This window comes from Gadus morhua, chromosome 13 (genome assembly GCF_902167405.1).
Source record: "Gadus morhua chromosome 13, gadMor3.0, whole genome shotgun sequence".
Lineage (NCBI taxonomy): Eukaryota > Metazoa > Chordata > Actinopteri > Gadiformes > Gadidae > Gadus > Gadus morhua.
The window spans coordinates 26,846,268-26,871,163 of record NC_044060.1 but is presented as its reverse complement, the minus strand read 5'-3'; the positions used below and the strand labels follow the sequence as shown (position 1 = coordinate 26,871,163).

Here is a 24,896-nt window from a genome sequence, read left to right as displayed (position 1 = left end):
GCAAAATTCTCTATAAAATGTATGATACCCTAGTGTCAACTGATGACCTATTTGTCCCTTCTAAGTAAGACTACTTCAAAATTAGATCAAGCAAGGCTTAACCTACCCTAAGTGTTCCAGACTCTTCCTGTTCCAAAAAGCCACAGACTTGGGAATCTAAAATTGTGTTGTCGTGGCCGAGTGGTTAAGGCGATGGACTAGAAATCCATTGGGGTCTCCCCGCGCAGGTTCGAATCCTGCCGACAACGGTTCTATCTGAGTATGATCAATTATTCCCTTATTTAGCCAACACATACTCATATTACGGTGAAACTGCATGAAATCAGTGCAAATATGTGAATCTAAGCATGTAGAAGGTGCCATATATAAAATCCGGCATTATCTGGACAGGCACTTAGCATTCGATGTTATTTGACAACATGTTCTCCAAATATAAAATGTTAATATTTAAAGGTCTGATACATCCGAAGACTAGTGTTGTCAGGTCCAAGTGCTGAATGCCATGGACGAGAAAACTATGAGGGGCCGTCTGGGACAGAATTCATACTTGGTCTTACACACACTATTATACTCTCTCACATACACTATTATACTCTCTCACATACACTACTACTCTCTCTCACATACACTACTATACTCTCTTACATACACTACTATACTCTCTTACATACACTACTATACTCTCTTACATAAACTATACCCTCTCACATACACTACTATTCTCTCTCACATACACTACTATACTCTCTCACATACACGACTATACACTCTCATACTTACATGTAAAAGGAGTTTAATAGTTTGAATGAAACGGAAGTGAGTTTGAATGAAACGGAAGTGAGTTTGAATGAAACGGAAGTGAGTTTGAAATGTTCATAAGAGTCCGCAGAAATCGAATATCAATATTATTTTAGTGTAATTACATTGTGTATGCACAAGCCATCTTATACAAAGCAGCCGAAAAATAGAAAACCGAAACGCTACTATGTTTTTTTTCTGCGATTCAGGGTTTGAATTCTGCTATTGTCGTCTGATTCATTGAATCCGCTGTGTTTGCCAGGGTCTCAGGGTCTTCCGACTCTGGGGAAGAGCCTGCTAGTTTACGCACACCCCTTGCGCATTTGTTTTCTCAACCACACGTGAGACGTTGTTTGACATGCTGGATATCGTCAGAAAGGTATTTTCATTGGCTATTAGGATATCTAAGGCCCGTCCCCGACCCTTGCTGTCTACTGGTGTAGCTGTCAATCAAAGTATACACGCACCGTTTTGATAGTGATCGCCTCATTGGCTTGTAAGGCTTGTAAACAAGGAAGCATTGGTCTTACAGATATGTGGGAGGGCTCTATGTCACCGTGAGACCCTGGCAAACACAGCGGATTCAATGAATCAGACGACAATAGCAGAATTCTAACCCTGAATCGCAGTTTTCTAAAAAAAAACAACATAATAGCGTTTCGGTTTTCTATTTTTCGGCTGCTTTGTATAAGATGGCTTGTGCATATACACAATGTAATTACACTAAAATAATATTGATATTCGATTTCTGCGGACTCTTATGAACATTTCAAACTCACTTCCGTTTCATTCAAACTCACTTCCGTTTCATTCAAACTCACTTCCGTTTCATTCAAACTTTCCCGTTTCATTCAAACTCACTTCCGTTTCATTCAAACGTTCCCGTTTCATTCAAACTCACTTCCGTTTCATTCAAACTCTCTTACACATACTACTATACTCTCTTACATACACTACTATACTCTCTTACATACACTACTATACTCTCTTACACATACTACTATACTCTCTTACACATACTACTATACTCTCTTACATACACTACTATACTCTCTTACATACACCACTATACTCTCTTACACACACTACTATACACTCTTACATACACTACTATACTCTCTTACATACACTATTATACCCTCTTACACATACTACTATACCCTCTTACATACACTACTATACTCTCTCACATGCACGACTATAAACTCTCATACTTACATGTAAAAGGAGTTTAATAGTTTGAATGAAACGGAAGTGAGTTTGAATGAAACGGAAGTGAGTTTGAATGAAACGGAAGTGAGTTTGAATGAAACGGAAGTGAGTTTGAAATGTTCATAAGAGTCCGCAGAAATCGAATATCAATATTATTTTAGTGTAATTACATTGTGTATATGCACAAGCCATCTTATACAAAGCAGTCGAAAAATAGAAAACCGAAACGCTATTATGTTGTTGTTTTTTAGAAAACTGCGATTCAGGGTTAGAATTCTGCTATTGTCGTCTGATTCATTGAATCCGCTGTGTTTGCCAGGGTCTCACGGTGACATAGAGCACTCCCACATGTCTGTAAGACCAATACTTCCTTGTTTACAAGCCTTACAAGCCAATGAGGCGATCACTATCAAAACGGTGCGTGTATACTTTGATTGACAGCTACACCAGCAGACAGCAAGGGTCGGGGACGGGCCTTAGATATCCTAATAGCCAATGAAAATACCTTTCTGACGATATCCAGCATGTCAAACAACGTCTCACGTGTGGTTGAGAAAACAAATGCGCAAGGGGTGTGCGTAAACTAGCAGGCTCTTCCCCAGAGTCGGAAGACCCTGAGACCCTGGCAAACACAGCGGATTCAATGAATCAGACGACAATAGCAGAATTCAAACCCTGAATCGCAGAAAAAAAACATAGTAGCGTTTCGGTTTTCTATTTTTCGGCTGCTTTGTATAAGATGGCTTGTGCATACACAATGTAATTACACTAAAATAATATTGATATTCGATTTCTGCGGACTCTTATGAACATTTCAAACTCACTTCCGTTTCATTCAAACTCACTTCCGTTTCATTCAAACTCACTTCCGTTTCATTCAAACTATTAAACTCCTTTTACATGTAAGTATGAGAGTGTATAGTCGTGTATGTGAGAGAGTATAGTAGTGTATGTGAGAGAGAATAGTAGTGTATGTGAGAGGGTATAGTAGTGTATGTAAGAGAGTATAGTAGTGTATGTAAGAGAGTATAGTAGTGTATGTGAGAGAGAGTAGTAGTGTATGTGAGAGAGTATAATAGTGTATGTGAGAGAGTATAATAGTGTATGTGAGAGTGTATAATAGTGTGTGTAAGACCAAGTATGAATTCTGTCCCAGACGGCCCCTCATAGAAAACCCTTGGTGTTTTCCGAAGCAGGTTTAAAATGTAAATTATTAGGCAGTAAGGGGATGTAGCTCAGTGGTAGAGCGCATGCTTTGCATGTATGAGGCCCCGGGTTCAATCCCCGGCATCTCCATTTTATTGCCCTAGAAAAGTCAGGTGTGTGCTATTTTAATCAAATGAGGTCACGTAATGCTTAACCTACCAAAGATGTTGCCGATTGCTAATGTTCGAAACAAGTGAGAGAATTGAAACTGTGTTGTCGTCAACGATACAGGTTAATCAGTGCGTGCGATTGCAAATGCGCACGCTTTTGTGCGCTTGTGCGCTCAAAAGCTAGCGTGCGCTCAAAGGCTAGTGCCGGTCAACACATTGATATGAGTACGGTACGTTTATGCACTAAGTGTTGACAGCCACAGAAGAGAAAAACATTGTTGCGTCACGACGAAGATTCAGGCCTGCCGACAAGCGTTGGCCAGTTCTGCTATCTGTACGCAGACTACTTCTCTAAGAAATGTATGATACCGTACTGCCAGTCGATAACCGATTTCCCCTCTTGTATCGTTAAGCAAACTTTCATGTATCGGTTGCCACATGTACAATTGAAGTAATCTGTTTTCGGCTCATCTGTAAAGCTTCTCATGTAGGAGTGCTGAGGTCCGATCACTAAGATGTGATCAAAGCAAGCTGTGGTCAAGGGTGTAGGACTATTTCACAATTTGATCCCACAGCCTCAAGCGTTGCAGTCTGTTACTGTTCGAACAACTGATAGACTTGAGGTCGATAAGCACCATTGTCCTGGCCAAGCGGTTAAGCTGATGCACTAGAAATCCATTGGATCCCCCGCTCCATGATTGAAATCTGCCACACCAGTTTACCACCTCTGCTTTTAGCAGGCAGGCCAAATATCTTCATCTCTTAGGATGGCCTAGTGCAAGTCAACCTATTGATTGGCTGTATCATTAAGCAAAGCTTCGGGTATTGATAGTAGAGATGTACTGATTATTATAAAAAGGGGATGTAGCTCAGTGGTAGAGCGCATGCTTCGCATGTATGAGGTCCCGGGTTCAATCCCCGGCATCTCCAAATTGTAGTGTAGGTGATGCGATGATTATGATTGAATCCCTTTTATAAGGTAGAAGTCAAAAATGATCCGATCACGAAACATTGCTGAATGTTACTGTGTAATGAATCATTAAACAAAATGAGGTCACGCAATGCTTTACCTACCAAAAATGTTGCAGAATGCTAATGTTTGAACATAATAGAGAATTGAAATGTCGAAACTGTGTGGTTAAGGTGATGGACTAGAAATCCATTGGGGTCTCCCCGCGCAGGTTAGAATCCTGCTGTCAACTGTACAGGTTAATCAGTGTATGTTTAAGGGACTGTTTAAAGGATCAACTGAAATATGTCATGTTACTGCAGACCTCTTTCGTTGTCTTCCCAATCATTTGCTGAAGCATTTCTCCTGAACTGAGAGGGGTGCTGTGGCTGGGACTGTCATAGTGACTGTCTAGTTCACAGAAGAGGCAGTGTTCTAATCACATCAGTAAGTTGTATAATGTAAGTAACCTACTCAATTGGAATTCCTTAAGCCGCCAGTTCTGATAGCTTAACACATGATCGGGCCACGCTACATGAGACCTTTTTCATTGGTGTATCAAGTAAACAAAACAATAGGGGTACTGTGGCTTAGCTGGTGGAAGCGCCCGTCTTGTAAACTGCTGGGAGTTGAACCCAGGGAACCAAGTGTAGGTACCCTGGGTTCAACTCCCAGCAGTACCTACACTTTTTGCAACAGCATCATTTGGTGTAGATGTGATAAAAGTGTTTCTTGCAGTTGTAAACTTGCAATCCATCAATGCAATAGATATTCGATATTTTTTGACAACATGTTCTCCAAACATAAAATGTTAATATTTAAAGGTCTGATAGATCCGAAGACTAGTGTTGTCAGGTCCAGGTGCTGAATGCTATGGACGAGAAAACCCTTGGTGTGTTCCGAAGCAGGCTTAAAATGAAAATTCTTGAGCTGAGGGGATGTAGCTCAGTGGTAGAGAGCATGCTATGCATGTATGAGGCCCCGGGTTCAATCCCAGGCCTCCATTTGATTGCCCTAGAAAAGTCAGGTGAGTGCTATTTTAATCAAATGAGGTCACGTAATGCTTAACCTACCAAAGATCTTGCCGATTGCTAATGTTCGAAACAAGTGAGAGAATTGAAACTGTGTTGTCGTCAACGATACAGGTTAATCAGTGCGTGCGATTTCAAATGCGCACGCTTTTGTGCGCTTGTGCGCTCAAAAGCTAGTGTGCGCTCAAAAGCTAGTGCCGGTCAACACATTGATATGAGTACGGTACGTTTATGCACTAAGTGTTGACAGCCACAGAAGAGAAAAACATTGTTGCGTCACGACGAAGATTCAGGCCTGCCGACAAGCGTTGGCCAGTTCTGCCATCTGTACGCAGACTACTTCTCTAAGAAATGTATGATACCGTACTGCCAATCGATAACCGATTTCCCCTCTTGTATCATTAAGCAAACTTTCATGTATCGGTTGCCACATGTACAATTGAAGTAATCTGTTTTCGGCTTATCTGTAAAGCTTCTCATGTAGGAGTGCTGAGGTCCGATCACTAAGATGTGATCAAAGCAAGCTGTGGTCAAGGGTGTAGGACTATTTCACAATTTGATCCCACAGCCTCAAGCGTTGCAGTCTGTTACTGTTCGAACAACTGATAGACTTGAGGTCGATAAGCACCATTGTCCTGGCCAAGCGGTTAAGCTGATGCACTAGAAATTCATTGGATCCCCCGCTCCATGATTGAAATCTGCCACACCAGTTTACCACCTCTGCTTTTAGCAGGCAGGCCAAATATCTTCATCTCTTAGGATGGCCTAGTGCAAGTCAACCTATTGATTGGCTGTATCATTAAGCAAAGCTTCGGGTATTGATAGTAGAGATGTACTGATTATTATAAAAAGGGGATGTAGCTCAGTGGTAGAGCGCATGCTTCGCATGTATGAGGTCCCGGGTTCAATCCCCGGCATCTCCAAATTGTAGTGTAGGTGATGCGATGATTATGATTGAATCCCTTTTATAAGGTAGAAGTCAAAAATGATCCGATCACGAAACATTGCTGAATGTTACTGTGTAATGAATCATTAAACAAAATGAGGTCACGCAATGCTTTACCTACCAAAAATGTTGCAGAATGCTAATGTTTGAACATAATAGAGAATTGAAATGTCGAAACTGTGTGGTTAAGGTGATGGACTAGAAATCCATTGGGGTCTCCCCGCGCAGGTTAGAATCCTGCTGTCAACTGTACAGGTTAATCAGTGTATGTTTAAGGGACTGTTTAAAGGATCAACAGAAATATGTCATGTTACTGCAGACCTCTTTCGTTGTCTTCCCAATCATTTGCTGAAGCATTTCTCCTGAACTGAGAGGGGTGCTGTGGCTGGGACTGTCATAGTGACTGTCTAGTTCACAGAAGAGGCAGTGTTCTAATCACATCAGTAAGTTGTATAATGTAAGTAACCTACTCAATTGGAATTCCTTAAGCCGCCAGTTCTGATAGCTTAACACATGATCGGGCCACGCTACATGAGACCTTTTTCATTGGTGTATCAAGTAAACAAAACAATAGGGGTACTGTGGCTTAGCTGGTGGAAGCGCCTGTCTTGTAAACTGCTGGGAGTTGAACCCAGGGAACCAAGTGTAGGTACCCTGGGTTCAACTCCCAGCAGTACCTACACTTTTTGCAACAGCATCATCTGGTGTAGATGTGATAAAAGTGTTTCTTGCAGTTGTAAACTTGCAATCCATCAATGCAATAGACTTTCCATCAATGACAACGGCGGCAGGCAAGCAAAATTCTCTATAAAATGTATGATACCCTAGTGCCAACTGATGACCTATTTGTCCCTTCTATCGTTAAGCAAAGCTTCAGGAATCGGTTTTACAGATGTACAATTGAAGTAACACAGGGGACTTCTCTCAACGGCAAAGCGTATGCTTCTCATGTAGAAGGCCTGAGGTTCAATGCCTACCGTCTCCAAGATGTGATCAAAGCTAGCTTCAGTCAATTTGAAGACTATTTCAAAATTAGATCAAGCAAGGCTTAACCTACCCTAAGTGTTCCAGACTCTTCCTGTTCCAAAAAGCCAGAGACTTGGAACTCTAAAAGTGTGTTGTTGTGGCCGAGTGGTTAAGGGGATGGACTAGAAATCCATTGGGGTCTCCTCGCGCAGGTTCGAATCCTGCCGACAACGGTTCTATCTGAATACGATCAATCATTCCCTTGTTTAGCCAACACATACCCATATTACGGTGAAACTGCATGAATCAGTGCAAATATGTTAATCTAAGCATGTAGAAGGCGGCATATTTAAAATCTGGCATTATCTGGAAAGGCACTTGGCATTCGATATTTTATGACAACATGTTCTCCAAACATAAAATGTTAATGTTTAAAGGTCTGATAGATCCGAAGACTAGTGTTGTCAGGTCCAGGTGCTGAATGCTATGGACGAGAAAACCCTTGGTGTGTTCCGAAGCAGGCTTAAAATGAAAATTCTTGAGCTGAGGGGATGTAGCTCAGTGGTAGAGAGCATGCTATGCATGTATGAGGCCCCGGGTTCAATCCCCGGCCTCCATTTGATTGCCCTAGAAAAGTCAGGTGAGTGCTATTTTAATCAAATGAGGTCACGTAATGCTTAACCTACCAAAGATCTTGCCGATTGCTAATGTTCGAAACAAGTGAGAGAATTGAAACTGTGTTGTCGTCAACGATACAGGTTAATCAGTGCGTGCGATTTCAAATGCGCACGCTTTTGTGCGCTTGTGCGCTCAAAAGCTAGTGTGCGCTCAAAAGCTAGTGCCGGTCAACACATTGATATGAGTACGGTACGTTTATGCACTAAGTGTTGACAGCCACAGAAGAGAAAAACATTGTTGCGTCACGACGAAGATTCAGGCCTGCCGACAAGCGTTGGCCAGTTCTGCCATCTGTACGCAGACTACTTCTCTAAGAAATGTATGATACCGTACTGCCAATCGATAACCGATTTCCCCTCTTGTATCGTTAAGCAAACTTTCATGTATCGGTTGCCACATGTACAATTGAAGTAATCTGTTTTCGGCTCATCTGTAAAGCTTCTCATGTAGGAGTGCTGAGGTCCGATCACTAAGATGTGATCAAAGCAAGCTGTGGTCAAGGGTGTAGGACTATTTCACAATTTGATCCCACAGCCTCAAGCGTTGCAGTCTGTTACTGTTCGAACAACTGATAGACTTGAGGTCGATAAGCACCATTGTCCTGGCCAAGCGGTTAAGCTGATGCACTAGAAATCCATTGGATCCCCCGCTCCATGATTGAAATCTGCCACACCAGTTTACCACCTCTGCTTTTAGCAGGCAGGCCAAATATCTTCATCTCTTAGGATGGCCTAGTGCAAGTCAACCTATTGATTGGCTGTATCATTAAGCAAAGCTTCGGGTATTGATAGTAGAGATGTACTGATTATTATAGAAAGGGGATGTAGCTCAGTGGTAGAGCGCATGCTTCGCATGTATGAGGTCCCGGGTTCAATCCCCGGCATCTCCAAATTGTAGTGTAGGTGATGCGATGATTATGATTGAATCCCTTTTATAAGGTAGAAGTCAAAAATGATCCGATCACGAAACATTGCTGAATGTTACTGTGTAATGAATCATTAAACAAAATGAGGTCACGCAATGCTTTACCTACCAAAAATGTTGCAGAATGCTAATGTTTGAACATAATAGAGAATTGAAATGTCGAAACTGTGTGGTTAAGGTGATGGACTAGAAATCCATTGGGGTCTCCCCGCGCAGGTTAGAATCCTGCTGTCAACTGTACAGGTTAATCAGTGTATGTTTAAGGGACTGTTTAAAGGATCAACAGAAATATGTCATGTTACTGCAGACCTCTTTCGTTGTCTTCCCAATCATTTGCTGAAGCATTTCTCCTGAACTGAGAGGGGTGCTGTGGCTGGGACTGTCATAGTGACTGTCTAGTTCACAGAAGAGGCAGTGTTCTAATCACATCAGTAAGTTGTATAATGTAAGTAACCTACTCAATTGGAATTCCTTAAGCCGCCAGTTCTGATAGCTTAACACATGATCGGGCCACGCTACATGAGACCTTTTTCATTGGTGTATCAAGTAAACAAAACAATAGGGGTACTGTGGCTTAGCTGGTGGAAGCGCCTGTCTTGTAAACTGCTGGGAGTTGAACCCAGGGAACCAAGTGTAGGTACCCTGGGTTCAACTCCCAGCAGTACCTACACTTTTTGCAACAGCATCATCTGGTGTAGATGTGATAAAAGTGTTTCTTGCAGTTGTAAACTTGCAATCCATCAATGCAATAGACTTTCCATCAATGACAACGGCGGCAGGCAAGCAAAATTCTCTATAAAATGTATGATACCCTAGTGCCAACTGATGACCTATTTGTCCCTTCTATCGTTAAGCAAAGCTTCAGGAATCGGTTTTACAGATGTACAATTGAAGTAACACAGGGGACTTCTCTCAACGGCAAAGCGTATGCTTCTCATGTAGAAGGCCTGAGGTTCAATGCCTACCGTCTCCAAGATGTGATCAAAGCTAGCTTCAGTCAATTTGAAGACTATTTCAAAATTAGATCAAGCAAGGCTTAACCTACCCTAAGTGTTCCAGACTCTTCCTGTTCCAAAAAGCCAGAGACTTGGAACTCTAAAAGTGTGTTGTTGTGGCCGAGTGGTTAAGGCGATGGACTAGAAATCCATTGGGGTCTCCCCGCGCAGGTTCGAATCCTGCCGACAACGGTTCTATCTGAATACGATCAATCATTCCCTTGTTTAGCCAACACATACCCATATTACGGTGAAACTGCATGAATCAGTGCAAATATGTTAATCTAAGCATGTAGAAGGCGGCATATTTAAAATCTGGCATTATCTGGAAAGGCACTTGGCATTCGATATTTTTTGACAACATGTTCTCCAAACATAAAATGTTAATGTTTAAAGGTCTGATAGATCCGAAGACTAGTGTTGTCAGGTCCAGGTGCTGAATGCTATGGACGAGAAAACCCTTGGTGTGTTCCGAAGCAGGGTTAAAATGAAAATTCTTGAGCTGAGGGGATGTAGCTCAGTGGTAGAGAGCATGCTATGCATGTATGAGGCCCCGGGTTCAATCCCCGGCCTCCATTTGATTGCCCTAGAAAAGTCAGGTGAGTGCTATTTTAATCAAATGAGGTCACGTAATGCTTAACCTACCAAAGATGTTGCCGATTGCTAATGTTCGAAACAAGTGAGAGAATTGAAACTGTGTTGTCGTCAACGATACAGGTTAATCAGTGCGTGCGATTTCAAATGCGCACGCTTTTGTGCGCTTGTGCGCTCAAAAGCTAGTGTGCGCTCAAAAGCTAGTGCCGGTCAACACATTGATATGAGTACGGTACGTTTATGCACTAAGTGTTGACAGCCACAGAAGAGAAAAACATTGTTGCGTCACGACGAAGATTCAGGCCTGCCGACAAGCGTTGGCCAGTTCTGCCATCTGTACGCAGACTACTTCTCTAAGAAATGTATGATACCGTACTGCCAATCGATAACCGATTTCCCCTCTTGTATCGTTAAGCAAACTTTCATGTATCGGTTGCCACATGTACAATTGAAGTAATCTGTTTTCGGCTCATCTGTAAAGCTTCTCATGTAGGAGTGCTGAGGTCCGATCACTAAGATGTGATCAAAGCAAGCTGTGGTCAAGGGTGTAGGACTATTTCACAATTTGATCCCACAGCCTCAAGCGTTGCAGTCTGTTACTGTTCGAACAACTGATAGACTTGAGGTCGATAAGCACCATTGTCCTGGCCAAGCGGTTAAGCTGATGCACTAGAAATCCATTGGATCCCCCGCTCCATGATTGAAATCTGCCACACCAGTTTACCACCTCTGCTTTTAGCAGGCAGGCCAAATATCTTCATCTCTTAGGATGGCCTAGTGCAAGTCAACCTATTGATTGGCTGTATCATTAAGCAAAGCTTCGGGTATTGATAGTAGAGATGTACTGATTATTATAAAAAGGGGATGTAGCTCAGTGGTAGAGCGTATGCTTCGCATGTATGAGGTCCCGGGTTCAATCCCCGGCATCTCCAAATTGTAGTGTAGGTGATGCGATGATTATGATTGAATCCCTTTTATAAGGTAGAAGTCAAAAATGATCCGATCACGAAACATTGCTGAATGTTACTGTGTAATGAATCATTAAACAAAATGAGGTCACGCAATGCTTTACCTACCAAAAATGTTGCAGAATGCTAATGTTTGAACATAATAGAGAATTGAAATGTCGAAACTGTGTGGTTAAGGTGATGGACTAGAAATCCATTGGGGTCTCCCCGCGCAGGTTAGAATCCTGCTGTCAACTGTACAGGTTAATCAGTGTATGTTTAAGGGACTGTTTAAAGGATCAACATGAAATATGTCATGTTACTGCAGACCTCTTTCGTTGTCTTCCCAATCATTTGCTGAAGCATTTCTCCTGAACTGAGAGGGGTGCTGTGGCTGGGACTGTCATAGTGACTGTCTAGTTCACAGAAGAGGCAGTGTTCTAATCACATCAGTAAGTTGTATAATGTAAGTAACCTACTCAATTGGAATTCCTTAAGCCGCCAGTTCTGATAGCTTAACACATGATCGGGCCACGCTACATGAGACCTTTTTCATTGGTGTATCAAGTAAACAAAACAATAGGGGTACTGTGGCTTAGCTGGTGGAAGCGCCTGTCTTGTAAACTGCTGGGAGTTGAACCCAGGGAACCAAGTGTAGGTACCCTGGGTTCAACTCCCAGCAGTACCTACACTTTTTGCAACAGCATCATCTGGTGTAGATGTGATAAAAGTGTTTCTTGCAGTTGTAAACTTGCAATCCATCAATGCAATAGACTTTCCATCAATGACAACGGCGGCAGGCAAGCAAAATTCTCTATAAAATGTATGATACCCTAGTGCCAACTGATGACCTATTTGTCCCTTCTATCGTTAAGCAAAGCTTCAGGAATCGGTTTTACAGATGTACAATTGAAGTAACACAGGGGACTTCTCTCAACGGCAAAGCGTATGCTTCTCATGTAGAAGGCCTGAGGTTCAATGCCTACCGTCTCCAAGATGTGATCAAAGCTAGCTTCAGTCAATTTGAAGACTATTTCAAAATTAGATCAAGCAAGGCTTAACCTACCCTAAGTGTTCCAGACTCTTCCTGTTCCAAAAAGCCAGAGACTTGGAACTCTAAAAGTGTGTTGTTGTGGCCGAGTGGTTAAGGCGATGGACTAGAAATCCATTGGGGTCTCCCCGCGCAGGTTCGAATCCTGCCGACAACGGTTCTATCTGAATACGATCAATCATTCCCTTGTTTAGCCAACACATACCCATATTACGGTGAAACTGCATGAATCAGTGCAAATATGTTAATCTAAGCATGTAGAAGGCGGCATATTTAAAATCTGGCATTATCTGGAAAGGCACTTGGCATTCGATATTTTTTGACAACATGTTCTCCAAACATAAAATGTTAATGTTTAAAGGTCTGATAGATCCGAAGACTAGTGTTGTCAGGTCCAGGTGCTGAATGCTATGGACGAGAAAACCCTTGGTGTGTTCCGAAGCAGGCTTAAAATGAAAATTCTTGAGCTGAGGGGATGTAGCTCAGTGGTAGAGAGCATGCTATGCATGTATGAGGCCCCGGGTTCAATCCCCGGCCTCCATTTGATTGCCCTAGAAAAGTCAGGTGAGTGCTATTTTAATCAAATGAGGTCACGTAATGCTTAACCTACCAAAGATCTTGCCGATTGCTAATGTTCGAAACAAGTGAGAGAATTGAAACTGTGTTGTCGTCAACGATACAGGTTAATCAGTGCGTGCGATTTCAAATGCGCACGCTTTTGTGCGCTTGTGCGCTCAAAAGCTAGTGTGCGCTCAAAAGCTAGTGCCGGTCAACACATTGATATGAGTACGGTACGTTTATGCACTAAGTGTTGACAGCCACAGAAGAGAAAAACATTGTTGCGTCACGACGAAGATTCAGGCCTGCCGACAAGCGTTGGCCAGTTCTGCCATCTGTACGCAGACTACTTCTCTAAGAAATGTATGATACCGTACTGCCAATCGATAACCGATTTCCCCTCTTGTATCGTTAAGCAAACTTTCATGTATCGGTTGCCACATGTACAATTGAAGTAATCTGTTTTCGGCTCATCTGTAAAGCTTCTCATGTAGGAGTGCTGAGGTCCGATCACTAAGATGTGATCAAAGCAAGCTGTGGTCAAGGGTGTAGGACTATTTCACAATTTGATCCCACAGCCTCAAGCGTTGCAGTCTGTTACTGTTCGAACAACTGATAGACTTGAGGTCGATAAGCACCATTGTCCTGGCCAAGCGGTTAAGCTGATGCACTAGAAATTCATTGGATCCCCCGCTCCATGATTGAAATCTGCCACACCAGTTTACCACCTCTGCTTTTAGCAGGCAGGCCAAATATCTTCATCTCTTAGGATGGCCTAGTGCAAGTCAACCTATTGATTGGCTGTATCATTAAGCAAAGCTTCGGGTATTGATAGTAGAGATGTACTGATTATTATAAAAAGGGGATGTAGCTCAGTGGTAGAGCGCATGCTTCGCATGTATGAGGTCCCGGGTTCAATCCCCGGCATCTCCAAATTGTAGTGTAGGTGATGCGATGATTATGATTGAATCCCTTTTATAAGGTAGAAGTCAAAAATGATCCGATCACGAAACATTGCTGAATGTTACTGTGTAATGAATCATTAAACAAAATGAGGTCACGCAATGCTTTACCTACCAAAAATGTTGCAGAATGCTAATGTTTGAACATAATAGAGAATTGAAATGTCGAAACTGTGTGGTTAAGGTGATGGACTAGAAATCCATTGGGGTCTCCCCGCGCAGGTTAGAATCCTGCTGTCAACTGTACAGGTTAATCAGTGTATGTTTAAGGGACTGTTTAAAGGATCAACTGAAATATGTCATGTTACTGCAGACCTCTTTCGTTGTCTTCCCAATCATTTGCTGAAGCATTTCTCCTGAACTGAGAGGGGTGCTGTGGCTGGGACTGTCATAGTGACTGTCTAGTTCACAGAAGAGGCAGTGTTCTAATCACATCAGTAAGTTGTATAATGTAAGTAACCTACTCAATTGGAATTCCTTAAGCCGCCAGTTCTGATAGCTTAACACATGATCGGGCCACGCTACATGAGACCTTTTTCATTGGTGTATCAAGTAAACAAAACAATAGGGGTACTGTGGCTTAGCTGGTGGAAGCGCCTGTCTTGTAAACTGCTGGGAGTTGAACCCAGGGAACCAAGTGTAGGTACCCTGGGTTCAACTCCCAGCAGTACCTACACTTTTTGCAACAGCATCATCTGGTGTAGATGTGATAAAAGTGTTTCTTGCAGTTGTAAACTTGCAATCCATCAATGCAATAGACTTTCCATCAATGACAACGGCGGCAGGCAAGCAAAATTCTCTATAAAATGTATGATACCCTAGTGCCAACTGATGACCTATTTGTCCCTTCTATCGTTAAGCAAAGCTTCAGGAATCGGTTTTACAGATGTACAATTGAAGTAACACAGGGGACTTCTCTCAACGGCAAAGCGTATGCTTCTCATGTAGAAGGCCTGAGGTTCAATGCCTACCGTCTCCAAGATGTGATCAAAGCTAGCTTCAGTCAATTTGAAGACTATTTCAAAATTAGATCAAGCAAGGCTTAACCTACCCTAAGTGTTCCAGACTCTTCCTGTTCCAAAAAGCCAGAGACTTGGAACTCTAAAAGTGTGTTGTTGTGGCCGAGTGGTTAAGGCGATGGACTAGAAATCCATTGGGGTCTCCCCGCGCAGGTTCGAATCCTGCCGACAACGGTTCTATCTGAATACGATCAATCATTCCCTTGTTTAGCCAACACATACCCATATTACGGTGAAACTGCATGAATCAGTGCAAATATGTTAATCTAAGCATGTAGAAGGCGGCATATTTAAAATCTGGCATTATCTGGAAAGGCACTTGGCATTCGATATTTTTTGACAACATGTTCTCCAAACATAAAATGTTAATGTTTAAAGGTCTGATAGATCCGAAGACTAGTGTTGTCAGGTCCAGGTGCTGAATGCTATGGACGAGAAAACCCTTGTTGTGTTCCGAAGCAGGCTTAAAATGAAAATTCTTGAGCTGAGGGGATGTAGCTCAGTGGTAGAGAGCATGCTATGCATGTATGAGGCCCCGGGTTCAATCCCCGGCCTCCATTTGATTGCCCTAGAAAAGTCAGGTGAGTGCTATTTTAATCAAATGAGGTCACGTAATGCTTAACCTACCAAAGATCTTGCCGATTGCTAATGTTCGAAACAAGTGAGAGAATTGAAACTGTGTTGTCGTCAACGATACAGGTTAATCAGTGCGTGCGATTTCAAATGCGCACGCTTTTGTGCGCTTGTGCGCTCAAAAGCTAGTGTGCGCTCAAAAGCTAGTGCCGGTCAACACATTGATATGAGTACGGTACGTTTATGCACTAAGTGTTGACAGCCACAGAAGAGAAAAACATTGTTGCGTCACGACGAAGATTCAGGCCTGCCGACAAGCGTTGGCCAGTTCTGCCATCTGTACGCAGACTACTTCTCTAAGAAATGTATGATACCGTACTGCCAATCGATAACCGATTTCCCCTCTTGTATCGTTAAGCAAACTTTCATGTATCGGTTGCCACATGTACAATTGAAGTAATCTGTTTTCGGCTCATCTGTAAAGCTTCTCATGTAGGAGTGCTGAGGTCCGATCACTAAGATGTGATCAAAGCAAGCTGTGGTCAAGGGTGTAGGACTATTTCACAATTTGATCCCACAGCCTCAAGCGTTGCAGTCTGTTACTGTTCGAACAACTGATAGACTTGAGGTCGATAAGCACCATTGTCCTGGCCAAGCGGTTAAGCTGATGCACTAGAAATCCATTGGATCCCCCGCTCCATGATTGAAATCTGCCACACCAGTTTACCACCTCTGCTTTTAGCAGGCAGGCCAAATATCTTCATCTCTTAGGATGGCCTAGTGCAAGTCAACCTATTGATTGGCTGTATCATTAAGCAAAGCTTCGGGTATTGATAGTAGAGATGTACTGATTATTATAAAAAGGGGATGTAGCTCAGTGGTAGAGCGTATGCTTCGCATGTATGAGGTCCCGGGTTCAATCCCCGGCATCTCCAAATTGTAGTGTAGGTGATGCGATGATTATGATTGAATCCCTTTTATAAGGTAGAAGTCAAAAATGATCCGATCACGAAACATTGCTGAATGTTACTGTGTAATGAATCATTAAACAAAATGAGGTCACGCAATGCTTTACCTACCAAAAATGTTGCAGAATGCTAATGTTTGAACATAATAGAGAATTGAAATGTCGAAACTGTGTGGTTAAGGTGATGGACTAGAAATCCATCGGGGTCTCCCCGCGCAGGTTAGAATCCTGCTGTCAACTGTACAGGTTAATCAGTGTATGTTTAAGGGACTGTTTAAAGGATCAACTGAAATATGTCATGTTACTGCAGACCTCTTTCGTTGTCTTCCCAATCATTTGCTGAAGCATTTCTCCTGAACTGAGAGGGGTGCTGTGGCTGGGACTGTCATAGTGACTGTCTAGTTCACAGAAGAGGCAGTGTTCTAATCACATCAGTAAGTTGTATAATGTAAGTAACCTACTCAATTGGAATTCCTTAAGCCGCCAGTTCTGATAGCTTAACACATGATCGGGCCACGCTACATGAGACCTTTTTCATTGGTGTATCAAGTAAACAAAACAATAGGGGTACTGTGGCTTAGCTGGTGGAAGCGCCTGTCTTGTAAACTGCTGGGAGTTGAACCCAGGGAACCAAGTGTAGGTACCCTGGGTTCAACTCCCAGCAGTACCTACACTTTTTGCAACAGCATCATCTGGTGTAGATGTGATAAAAGTGTTTCTTGCAGTTGTAAACTTGCAATCCATCAATGCAATAGACTTTCCATCAATGACAACGGCGGCAGGCAAGCAAAATTCTCTATAAAATGTATGATACCCTAGTGCCAACTGATGACCTATTTGTCCCTTCTATCGTTAAGCAAAGCTTCAGGAATCGGTTTTACAGATGTACAATTGAAGTAACACAGGGGACTTCTCTCAACGGCAAAGCGTATGCTTCTCATGTAGAAGGCCTGAGGTTCAATGCCTACCGTCTCCAAGATGTGATCAAAGCTAGCTTCAGTCAATTTGAAGACTATTTCAAAATTAGATCAAGCAAGGCTTAACCTACCCTAAGTGTTCCAGACTCTTCCTGTTCCAAAAAGCCAGAGACTTGGAACTCTAAAAGTGTGTTGTTGTGGCCGAGTGGTTAAGGCGATGGACTAGAAATCCATTGGGGTCTCCCCGCGCAGGTTCGAATCCTGCCGACAACGGTTCTATCTGAATACGATCAATCATTCCCTTGTTTAGCCAACACATACCCATATTACGGTGAAACTGCATGAATCAGTGCAAATATGTTAATCTAAGCATGTAGAAGGCGGCATATTTAAAATCTGGCATTATCTGGAAAGGCACTTGGCATTCGATATTTTTTGACAACATGTTCTCCAAACATAAAATGTTAATGTTTAAAGGTCTGATAGATCCGAAGACTAGTGTTGTCAGGTCCAGGTGCTGAATGCTATGGACGAGAAAACCCTTGGTGTGTTCCGAAGCAGGCTTAAAATGAAAATTCTTGAGCTGAGGGGATGTAGCTCAGTGGTAGAGAGCATGCTATGCATGTATGAGGCCCCGGGTTCAATCCCCGGCCTCCATTTGATTGCCCTAGAAAAGTCAGGTGAGTGCTATTTTAATCAAATGAGGTCACGTAATGCTTAACCTACCAAAGATCTTGCCGATTGCTAATGTTCGAAACAAGTGAGAGAATTGAAACTGTGTTGTCGTCAACGATACAGGTTAATCAGTGCGTGCGATTTCAAATGCGCACGCTTTTGTGCGCTTGTGCGCTCAAAAGCTAGTGTGCGCTCAAAAGCTAGTGCCGGTCAACACATTGATATGAGTACGGTACGTTTATGCACTAAGTGTTGACAGCCACAGAAGAGAAAAACATTGTTGCGTCACGACGAAGATTCAGGCCTGCCGACAAGCGTTGGCCAGTTCTGCCATCTGTACGCAGACTACTTCTCTAAGAAATGTATGATACCGTACTGCCAGTCGATAACCGATTTCCCCTCTTGTATCGTTAAGCAAACTTTCATGTATCGGTTGCCACATGTACAATTGAAGTAATCTGTTTTCGGCTCATCTGTAAAGCTTCTCATGTAGGAGTGCTGAGGTCCGATCACTAAGATGTGATCAAAGCAAGCTGTGGTCAAGGGTGTAGGACTATTTCACAATTTGATCCCACAGCCTCAAGCGTTGCAGTCTGTTACTGTTCGAACAACTGATAGACTTGAGGTCGATAAGCACCATTGTCCTGGCCAAGCGGTTAAGCTGATGCACTAGAAATTCATTGGATCCCCCGCTCCATGATTGAAATCTGCCACACCAGTTTACCACCTCTGCTTTTAGCAGGCAGGCCAAATATCTTCATCTCTTAGGATGGCCTAGTGCAAGTCAACCTATTGATTGGCTGTATCATTAAGCAAAGCTTCGGGTATTGATAGTAGAGATGTACTGATTATTATAAAAGGGGATGTAGCTCAGTGGTAGAGCGCATGCTTCGCATGTATGAGGTCCCGGGTTCAATCCCCGGCATCTCCAAATTGTAGTGTAGGTGATGCGATGATTATGATTGAATCCCTTTTATAAGGTAGAAGTCAAAAATGATCCGATCACGAAACATTGCTGAATGTTACTGTGTAATGAATCATTAAACAAAATGAGGTCACGCAATGCTTTACCTACCAAAAATGTTGCAGAATGCTAATGTTTGAACATAATAGAGAATTGAAATGTCGAAACTGTGTGGTTAAGGTGATGGACTAGAAATCCATTGGGGTCTCCCCGCGCAGGTTAGAATCCTGCTGTCAACTGTACAGGTTAATCAGTGTATGTTTAAGGGACTGTTTAAAGGATCAACAGAAATATGTCATGTTACTGCAGACCTCTTTCGTTGTCTTCCCAATCATTTGCTGAAGCATTTCTCCTGAACTGAGAGGGGTGCTGTGGCTGGGACTGTCATAGTGACTGTCTAGTTCACAGAAGAGGCAGTGTTCTAATCACATCAGTAAGTTGTATAATGTAAGTAACCTACTCAATTGGAATTCCTTAAGCCGCCAGTTCTGATAGCTTAACACATGATCGGGCCACGCTACATGAGACCTTTTTCATTGGTGTATCAAGTAAACAAAACAATAGGGGTACTGTGGCTTAGCTGGTGGAAGCGCCTGTCTTGTAAACTGCTGGGAGTTGAACCCAGGGAACCAAGTGTAGGTACCCTGGGTTCAACTCCCAGCAGTACCTACACTTTTTGCAACAGCATCATCTGGTGTAGATGTGATAAAAGTGTTTCTTGCAGTTGTAAACTTGCAATCCATCAATGCAATAGACTTTCCATCAATGACAACGGCGGCAGGCAAGCAAAATTCTCTATAAAATGTATGATACCCTAGTGCCAACTGATGACCTATTTGTCCCTTCTATCGTTAAGCAAAGCTTCAGGAATCGGTTTTACAGATGTACAATTGAAGTAACACAGGGGACTTCTCTCAACGGCAAAGCGTATGCTTCTCATGTAGAAGGCCTGAGGTTCAATGCCTACCGTCTCCAAGATGTGATCAAAGCTAGCTTCAGTCAATTTGAAGACTATTTCAAAATTAGATCAAGCAAGGCTTAACCTACCCTAAGTGTTCCAGACTCTTCCTGTTCCAAAAAGCCAGAGACTTGGAACTCTAAAAGTGTGTTGTTGTGGCCGAGTGGTTAAGGCGATGGACTAGAAATCCATTGGGGTCTCCCCGCGCAGGTTCGAATCCTGCCGACAACGGTTCTATCTGAATACGATCAATCATTCCCTTGTTTAGCCAACACATACCCATATTACGGTGAAACTGCATGAATCAGTGCAAATATGTTAATCTAAGCATGTAGAAGGCGGCATATTTAAAATCTGGCATTATCTGGAAAGGCACTTAGCATTCGATATTTTTTGACAACATGTTCTCCAAACATAAAATGTTAATGTTTAAAGGTCTGATAGATCCGAAGACTAGTGTTGTCAGGTCCAGGTGCTGAATGCTATGGACGAGAAAACCCTTGTTGTGTTCCGAAGCAGGCTTAAAATGAAAATTCTTGAGCTGAGGGGATGTAGCTCAGTGGTAGAGAGCATGCTATGCATGTATGAGGCCCCGGGTTCAATCCCCGGCCTCCATTTGATTGCCCTAGAAAAGTCAGGTGAGTGCTATTTTAATCAAATGAGGTCACGTAATGCTTAACCTACCAAAGATCTTGCCGATTGCTAATGTTCGAAACAAGTGAGAGAATTGAAACTGTGTTGTCGTCAACGATACAGGTTAATCAGTGCGTGCGATTTCAAATGCGCACGCTTTTGTGCGCTTGTGCGCTCAAAAGCTAGTGTGCGCTCAAAAGCTAGTGCCGGTCAACACATTGATATGAGTACGGTACGTTTATGCACTAAGTGTTGACAGCCACAGAAGAGAAAAACATTGTTGCGTCACGACGAAGATTCAGGCCTGCCGACAAGCGTTGGCCAGTTCTGCCATCTGTACGCAGACTACTTCTCTAAGAAATGTATGATACCGTACTGCCAATCGATAACCGATTTCCCCTCTTGTATCGTTAAGCAAACTTTCATGTATCGGTTGCCACATGTACAATTGAAGTAATCTGTTTTCGGCTCATCTGTAAAGCTTCTCATGTAGGAGTGCTGAGGTCCGATCACTAAGATGTGATCAAAGCAAGCTGTGGTCAAGGGTGTAGGACTATTTCACAATTTGATCCCACAGCCTCAAGCGTTGCAGTCTGTTACTGTTCGAACAACTGATAGACTTGAGGTCGATAAGCACCATTGTCCTGGCCAAGCGGTTAAGCTGATGCACTAGAAATCCATTGGATCCCCCGCTCCATGATTGAAATCTGCCACACCAGTTTACCACCTCTGCTTTTAGCAGGCAGGCCAAATATCTTCATCTCTTAGGATGGCCTAGTGCAAGTCAACCTATTGATTGGCTGTATCATTAAGCAAAGCTTCGGGTATTGATAGTAGAGATGTACTGATTATTATAATAAGGGGATGTAGCTCAGTGGTAGAGCGTATGCTTCGCATGTATGAGGTCCCGGGTTCAATCCCCGGCATCTCCAAATTGTAGTGTAGGTGATGCGATGATTATGATTGAATCCCTTTTATAAGGTAGAAGTCAAAAATGATCCGATCACGAAACATTGATGAATGTTACTGTGTAATGAATCATTAAACAAAATGAGGTCACGCAATGCTTTACCTACCAAAAATGTTGCAGAATGCTAATGTTTGAACATAATAGAGAATTGAAATGTCGAAACTGTGTGGTTAAGGTGATGGACTAGAAATCCATCGGGGTCTCCCCGCGCAGGTTAGAATCCTGCTGTCAACTGTACAGGTTAATCAGTGTATGTTTAAGGGACTGTTTAAAGGATCAACTGAAATATGTCATGTTACTGCAGACCTCTTTCGTTGTCTTCCCAATCATTTGCTGAAGCATTTCTCCTGAACTGAGAGGGGTGCTGTGGCTGGGACTGTCATAGTGACTGTCTAGTTCACAGAAGAGGCAGTGTTCTAATCACATCAGTAAGTTGTATAATGTAAGTAACCTACTCAATTGGAATTCCTTAAGCCGCCAGTTCTGATAGCTTAACACATGATCGGGCCACGCTACATGAGACCTTTTTCATTGGTGTATCAAGTAAACAAAACAATAGGGGTACTGTGGCTTAGCTGGTGGAAGCGCCTGTCTTGTAAACTGCTGGGAGTTGAACCCAGGGAACCAAGTGTAGGTACCCTGGGTTCAACTCCCAGCAGTACCTACACTTTTTGCAACAGCATCATCTGGTGTAGATGTGATAAAAGTGTTTCTTGCAGTTGTAAACTTGCAATCCATCAATGCAATAGACTTTCCATCAATGACAACGGCGGCAGGCAAGCAAAATTCTCTATAAAATGTATGATACCCTAGTGCCAACTGATGACCTATTTGTCCCTTCTATCGTTAAGCAAAGCTTCAGGAATCGGTTTTACAGATGTACAATTGAAGTAACACAGGGGACTTCTCTCAACGGCAAAGCGTATGCTTCTCATGTAGAAGGCCTGAGGTTCAATGCCTACCGTCTCCAAGATGTGATCAAAGCTAGCTTCAGTCAATTTGAAGACTATTTCAAAATTAGATCAAGCAAGGCTTAACCTACCCTAAGTGTTCCAGACTCTTCCTGTTCCAAAAAGCCAGAGACTTGGAACTCTAAAAGTGTGTTGTTGTGGCCGAGTGGTTAAGGCGATGGACTAGAAATCCATTGGGGTCTCCTCGCGCAGGTTCGAATCCTGCCGACAACGGTTCTATCTGAATACGATCAATCATTCCGTTGTTTAGCCAACACATACCCATATTACGGTGAAACTGCATGAATCAGTGCAAATATGTTAATCTAAGCATGTAGAAGGCGGCATATTTAAAATCTGGCATTATCTGGAAAGGCACTTGGCATTCGATATTTTTTGACAACATGTTCTCCAAACATAAAATGTTAATGTTTAAAGGTCTGATAGATCCGAAGACTAGTGTTGTCAGGTCCAGGTGCTGAATGCTATGGACGAGAAAACCCTTGGTGTGTTCCGAAGCAGGCTTAAAATGAAAATTCTTGAGCTGAGGGGATGTAGCTCAGTGGTAGAGAGCATGCTATGCATGTATGAGGCCCCGGGTTCAATCCCCGGCCTCCATTTGATTGCCCTAGAAAAGTCAGGTGAGTGCTATTTTAATCAAATGAGGTCACGTAATGCTTAACCTACCAAAGATCTTGCCGATTGCTAATGTTCGAAACAAGTGAGAGAATTGAAACTGTGTTGTCGTCAACGATACAGGTTAATCAGTGCGTGCGATTTCAAATGCGCACGCTTTTGTGCGCTTGTGCGCTCAAAAGCTAGTGTGCGCTCAAAAGCTAGTGCCGGTCAACACATTGATATGAGTACGGTACGTTTATGCACTAAGTGTTGACAGCCACAGAAGAGAAAAACATTGTTGCGTCACGACGAAGATTCAGGCCTGCCGACAAGCGTTGGCCAGTTCTGCCATCTGTACGCAGACTACTTCTCTAAGAAATGTATGATACCGTACTGCCAATCGATAACCGATTTCCCCTCTTGTATCGTTAAGCAAACTTTCATGTATCGGTTGCCACATGTACAATTGAAGTAATCTGTTTTCGGCTCATCTGTAAAGCTTCTCATGTAGGAGTGCTGAGGTCCGATCACTAAGATGTGATCAAAGCAAGCTGTGGTCAAGGGTGTAGGACTATTTCACAATTTGATCCCACAGCCTCAAGCGTTGCAGTCTGTTACTGTTCGAACAACTGATAGACTTGAGGTCGATAAGCACCATTGTCCTGGCCAAGCGGTTAAGCTGATGCACTAGAAATCCATTGGATCCCCCGCTCCATGATTGAAATCTGCCACACCAGTTTACCACCTCTGCTTTTAGCAGGCAGGCCAAATATCTTCATCTCTTAGGATGGCCTAGTGCAAGTCAACCTATTGATTGGCTGTATCATTAAGCAAAGCTTCGGGTATTGATAGTAGAGATGTACTGATTATTATAAAAAGGGGATGTAGCTCAGTGGTAGAGCGCATGCTTCGCATGTATGAGGTCCCGGGTTCAATCCCCGGCATCTCCAAATTGTAGTGTAGGTGATGCGATGATTATGATTGAATCCCTTTTATAAGGTAGAAGTCAAAAATGATCCGATCACGAAACATTGCTGAATGTTACTGTGTAATGAATCATTAAACAAAATGAGGTCACGCAATGCTTTACCTACCAAAAATGTTGCAGAATGCTAATGTTTGAACATAATAGAGAATTGAAATGTCGAAACTGTGTGGTTAAGGTGATGGACTAGAAATCCATCGGGGTCTCCCCGCGCAGGTTAGAATCCTGCTGTCAACTGTACAGGTTAATCAGTGTATGTTTAAGGGACTGTTTAAAGGATCAACTGAAATATGTCATGTTACTGCAGACCTCTTTCGTTGTCTTCCCAATCATTTGCTGAAGCATTTCTCCTGAACTGAGAGGGGTGCTGTGGCTGGGACTGTCATAGTGACTGTCTAGTTCACAGAAGAGGCAGTGTTCTAATCACATCAGTAAGTTGTATAATGTAAGTAACCTACTCAATTGGAATTCCTTAAGCCGCCAGTTCTGATAGCTTAACACATGATCGGGCCACGCTACATGAGACCTTTTTCATTGGTGTATCAAGTAAACAAAACAATAGGGGTACTGTGGCTTAGCTGGTGGAAGCGCCTGTCTTGTAAACTGCTGGGAGTTGAACCCAGGGAACCAAGTGTAGGTACCCTGGGTTCAACTCCCAGCAGTACCTACACTTTTTGCAACAGCATCATCTGGTGTAGATGTGATAAAAGTGTTTCTTGCAGTTGTAAACTTGCAATCCA

The 24,896-nt window shown here is 42.8% G+C and overlaps 18 non-coding genes across 18 annotated transcripts; all 18 read left to right on the top strand.

Annotated features, from left to right (window-relative positions):
* Positions 1-166: 166 nt before the first annotated feature.
* Positions 167-248, top strand: trnas-aga (transfer RNA serine (anticodon AGA)). Its single transcript has one exon. It is a non-coding gene; the product is annotated as a tRNA-Ser (tRNA).
* A 2,986-nt stretch (positions 249-3,234) lies between these two features.
* On the top strand, positions 3,235-3,306 carry trnaa-ugc (transfer RNA alanine (anticodon UGC)). Its single transcript has one exon. It is a non-coding gene; the product is annotated as a tRNA-Ala (tRNA).
* An 878-nt stretch (positions 3,307-4,184) lies between these two features.
* On the top strand, positions 4,185-4,256 carry trnaa-cgc (transfer RNA alanine (anticodon CGC)). Its single transcript has one exon. It is a non-coding gene; the product is annotated as a tRNA-Ala (tRNA).
* Positions 4,257-6,157: 1,901 nt separating this feature from the next.
* trnaa-cgc (transfer RNA alanine (anticodon CGC)) lies at positions 6,158-6,229 on the top strand. Its single transcript has one exon. It is a non-coding gene; the product is annotated as a tRNA-Ala (tRNA).
* A 1,140-nt stretch (positions 6,230-7,369) lies between these two features.
* Positions 7,370-7,451, top strand: trnas-aga (transfer RNA serine (anticodon AGA)). The gene has a single exon. It is a non-coding gene; the product is annotated as a tRNA-Ser (tRNA).
* A 1,262-nt stretch (positions 7,452-8,713) lies between these two features.
* trnaa-cgc (transfer RNA alanine (anticodon CGC)) lies at positions 8,714-8,785 on the top strand. The gene has a single exon. It is a non-coding gene; the product is annotated as a tRNA-Ala (tRNA).
* A 1,140-nt stretch (positions 8,786-9,925) lies between these two features.
* trnas-aga (transfer RNA serine (anticodon AGA)) lies at positions 9,926-10,007 on the top strand. The gene has a single exon. It is a non-coding gene; the product is annotated as a tRNA-Ser (tRNA).
* A 1,262-nt stretch (positions 10,008-11,269) lies between these two features.
* On the top strand, positions 11,270-11,341 carry trnaa-cgc (transfer RNA alanine (anticodon CGC)). Its single transcript has one exon. It is a non-coding gene; the product is annotated as a tRNA-Ala (tRNA).
* Positions 11,342-12,482: 1,141 nt separating this feature from the next.
* trnas-aga (transfer RNA serine (anticodon AGA)) lies at positions 12,483-12,564 on the top strand. The gene has a single exon. It is a non-coding gene; the product is annotated as a tRNA-Ser (tRNA).
* A 1,262-nt stretch (positions 12,565-13,826) lies between these two features.
* Positions 13,827-13,898, top strand: trnaa-cgc (transfer RNA alanine (anticodon CGC)). The gene has a single exon. It is a non-coding gene; the product is annotated as a tRNA-Ala (tRNA).
* A 1,140-nt stretch (positions 13,899-15,038) lies between these two features.
* trnas-aga (transfer RNA serine (anticodon AGA)) lies at positions 15,039-15,120 on the top strand. The gene has a single exon. It is a non-coding gene; the product is annotated as a tRNA-Ser (tRNA).
* Positions 15,121-16,382: 1,262 nt separating this feature from the next.
* Positions 16,383-16,454, top strand: trnaa-cgc (transfer RNA alanine (anticodon CGC)). The gene has a single exon. It is a non-coding gene; the product is annotated as a tRNA-Ala (tRNA).
* A 1,140-nt stretch (positions 16,455-17,594) lies between these two features.
* On the top strand, positions 17,595-17,676 carry trnas-aga (transfer RNA serine (anticodon AGA)). Its single transcript has one exon. It is a non-coding gene; the product is annotated as a tRNA-Ser (tRNA).
* A 1,261-nt stretch (positions 17,677-18,937) lies between these two features.
* On the top strand, positions 18,938-19,009 carry trnaa-cgc (transfer RNA alanine (anticodon CGC)). Its single transcript has one exon. It is a non-coding gene; the product is annotated as a tRNA-Ala (tRNA).
* Positions 19,010-20,149: 1,140 nt separating this feature from the next.
* On the top strand, positions 20,150-20,231 carry trnas-aga (transfer RNA serine (anticodon AGA)). Its single transcript has one exon. It is a non-coding gene; the product is annotated as a tRNA-Ser (tRNA).
* Positions 20,232-21,493: 1,262 nt separating this feature from the next.
* Positions 21,494-21,565, top strand: trnaa-cgc (transfer RNA alanine (anticodon CGC)). The gene has a single exon. It is a non-coding gene; the product is annotated as a tRNA-Ala (tRNA).
* Positions 21,566-22,705: 1,140 nt separating this feature from the next.
* trnas-aga (transfer RNA serine (anticodon AGA)) lies at positions 22,706-22,787 on the top strand. Its single transcript has one exon. It is a non-coding gene; the product is annotated as a tRNA-Ser (tRNA).
* Positions 22,788-24,049: 1,262 nt separating this feature from the next.
* On the top strand, positions 24,050-24,121 carry trnaa-cgc (transfer RNA alanine (anticodon CGC)). Its single transcript has one exon. It is a non-coding gene; the product is annotated as a tRNA-Ala (tRNA).
* Positions 24,122-24,896: the final 775 nt, after the last annotated feature.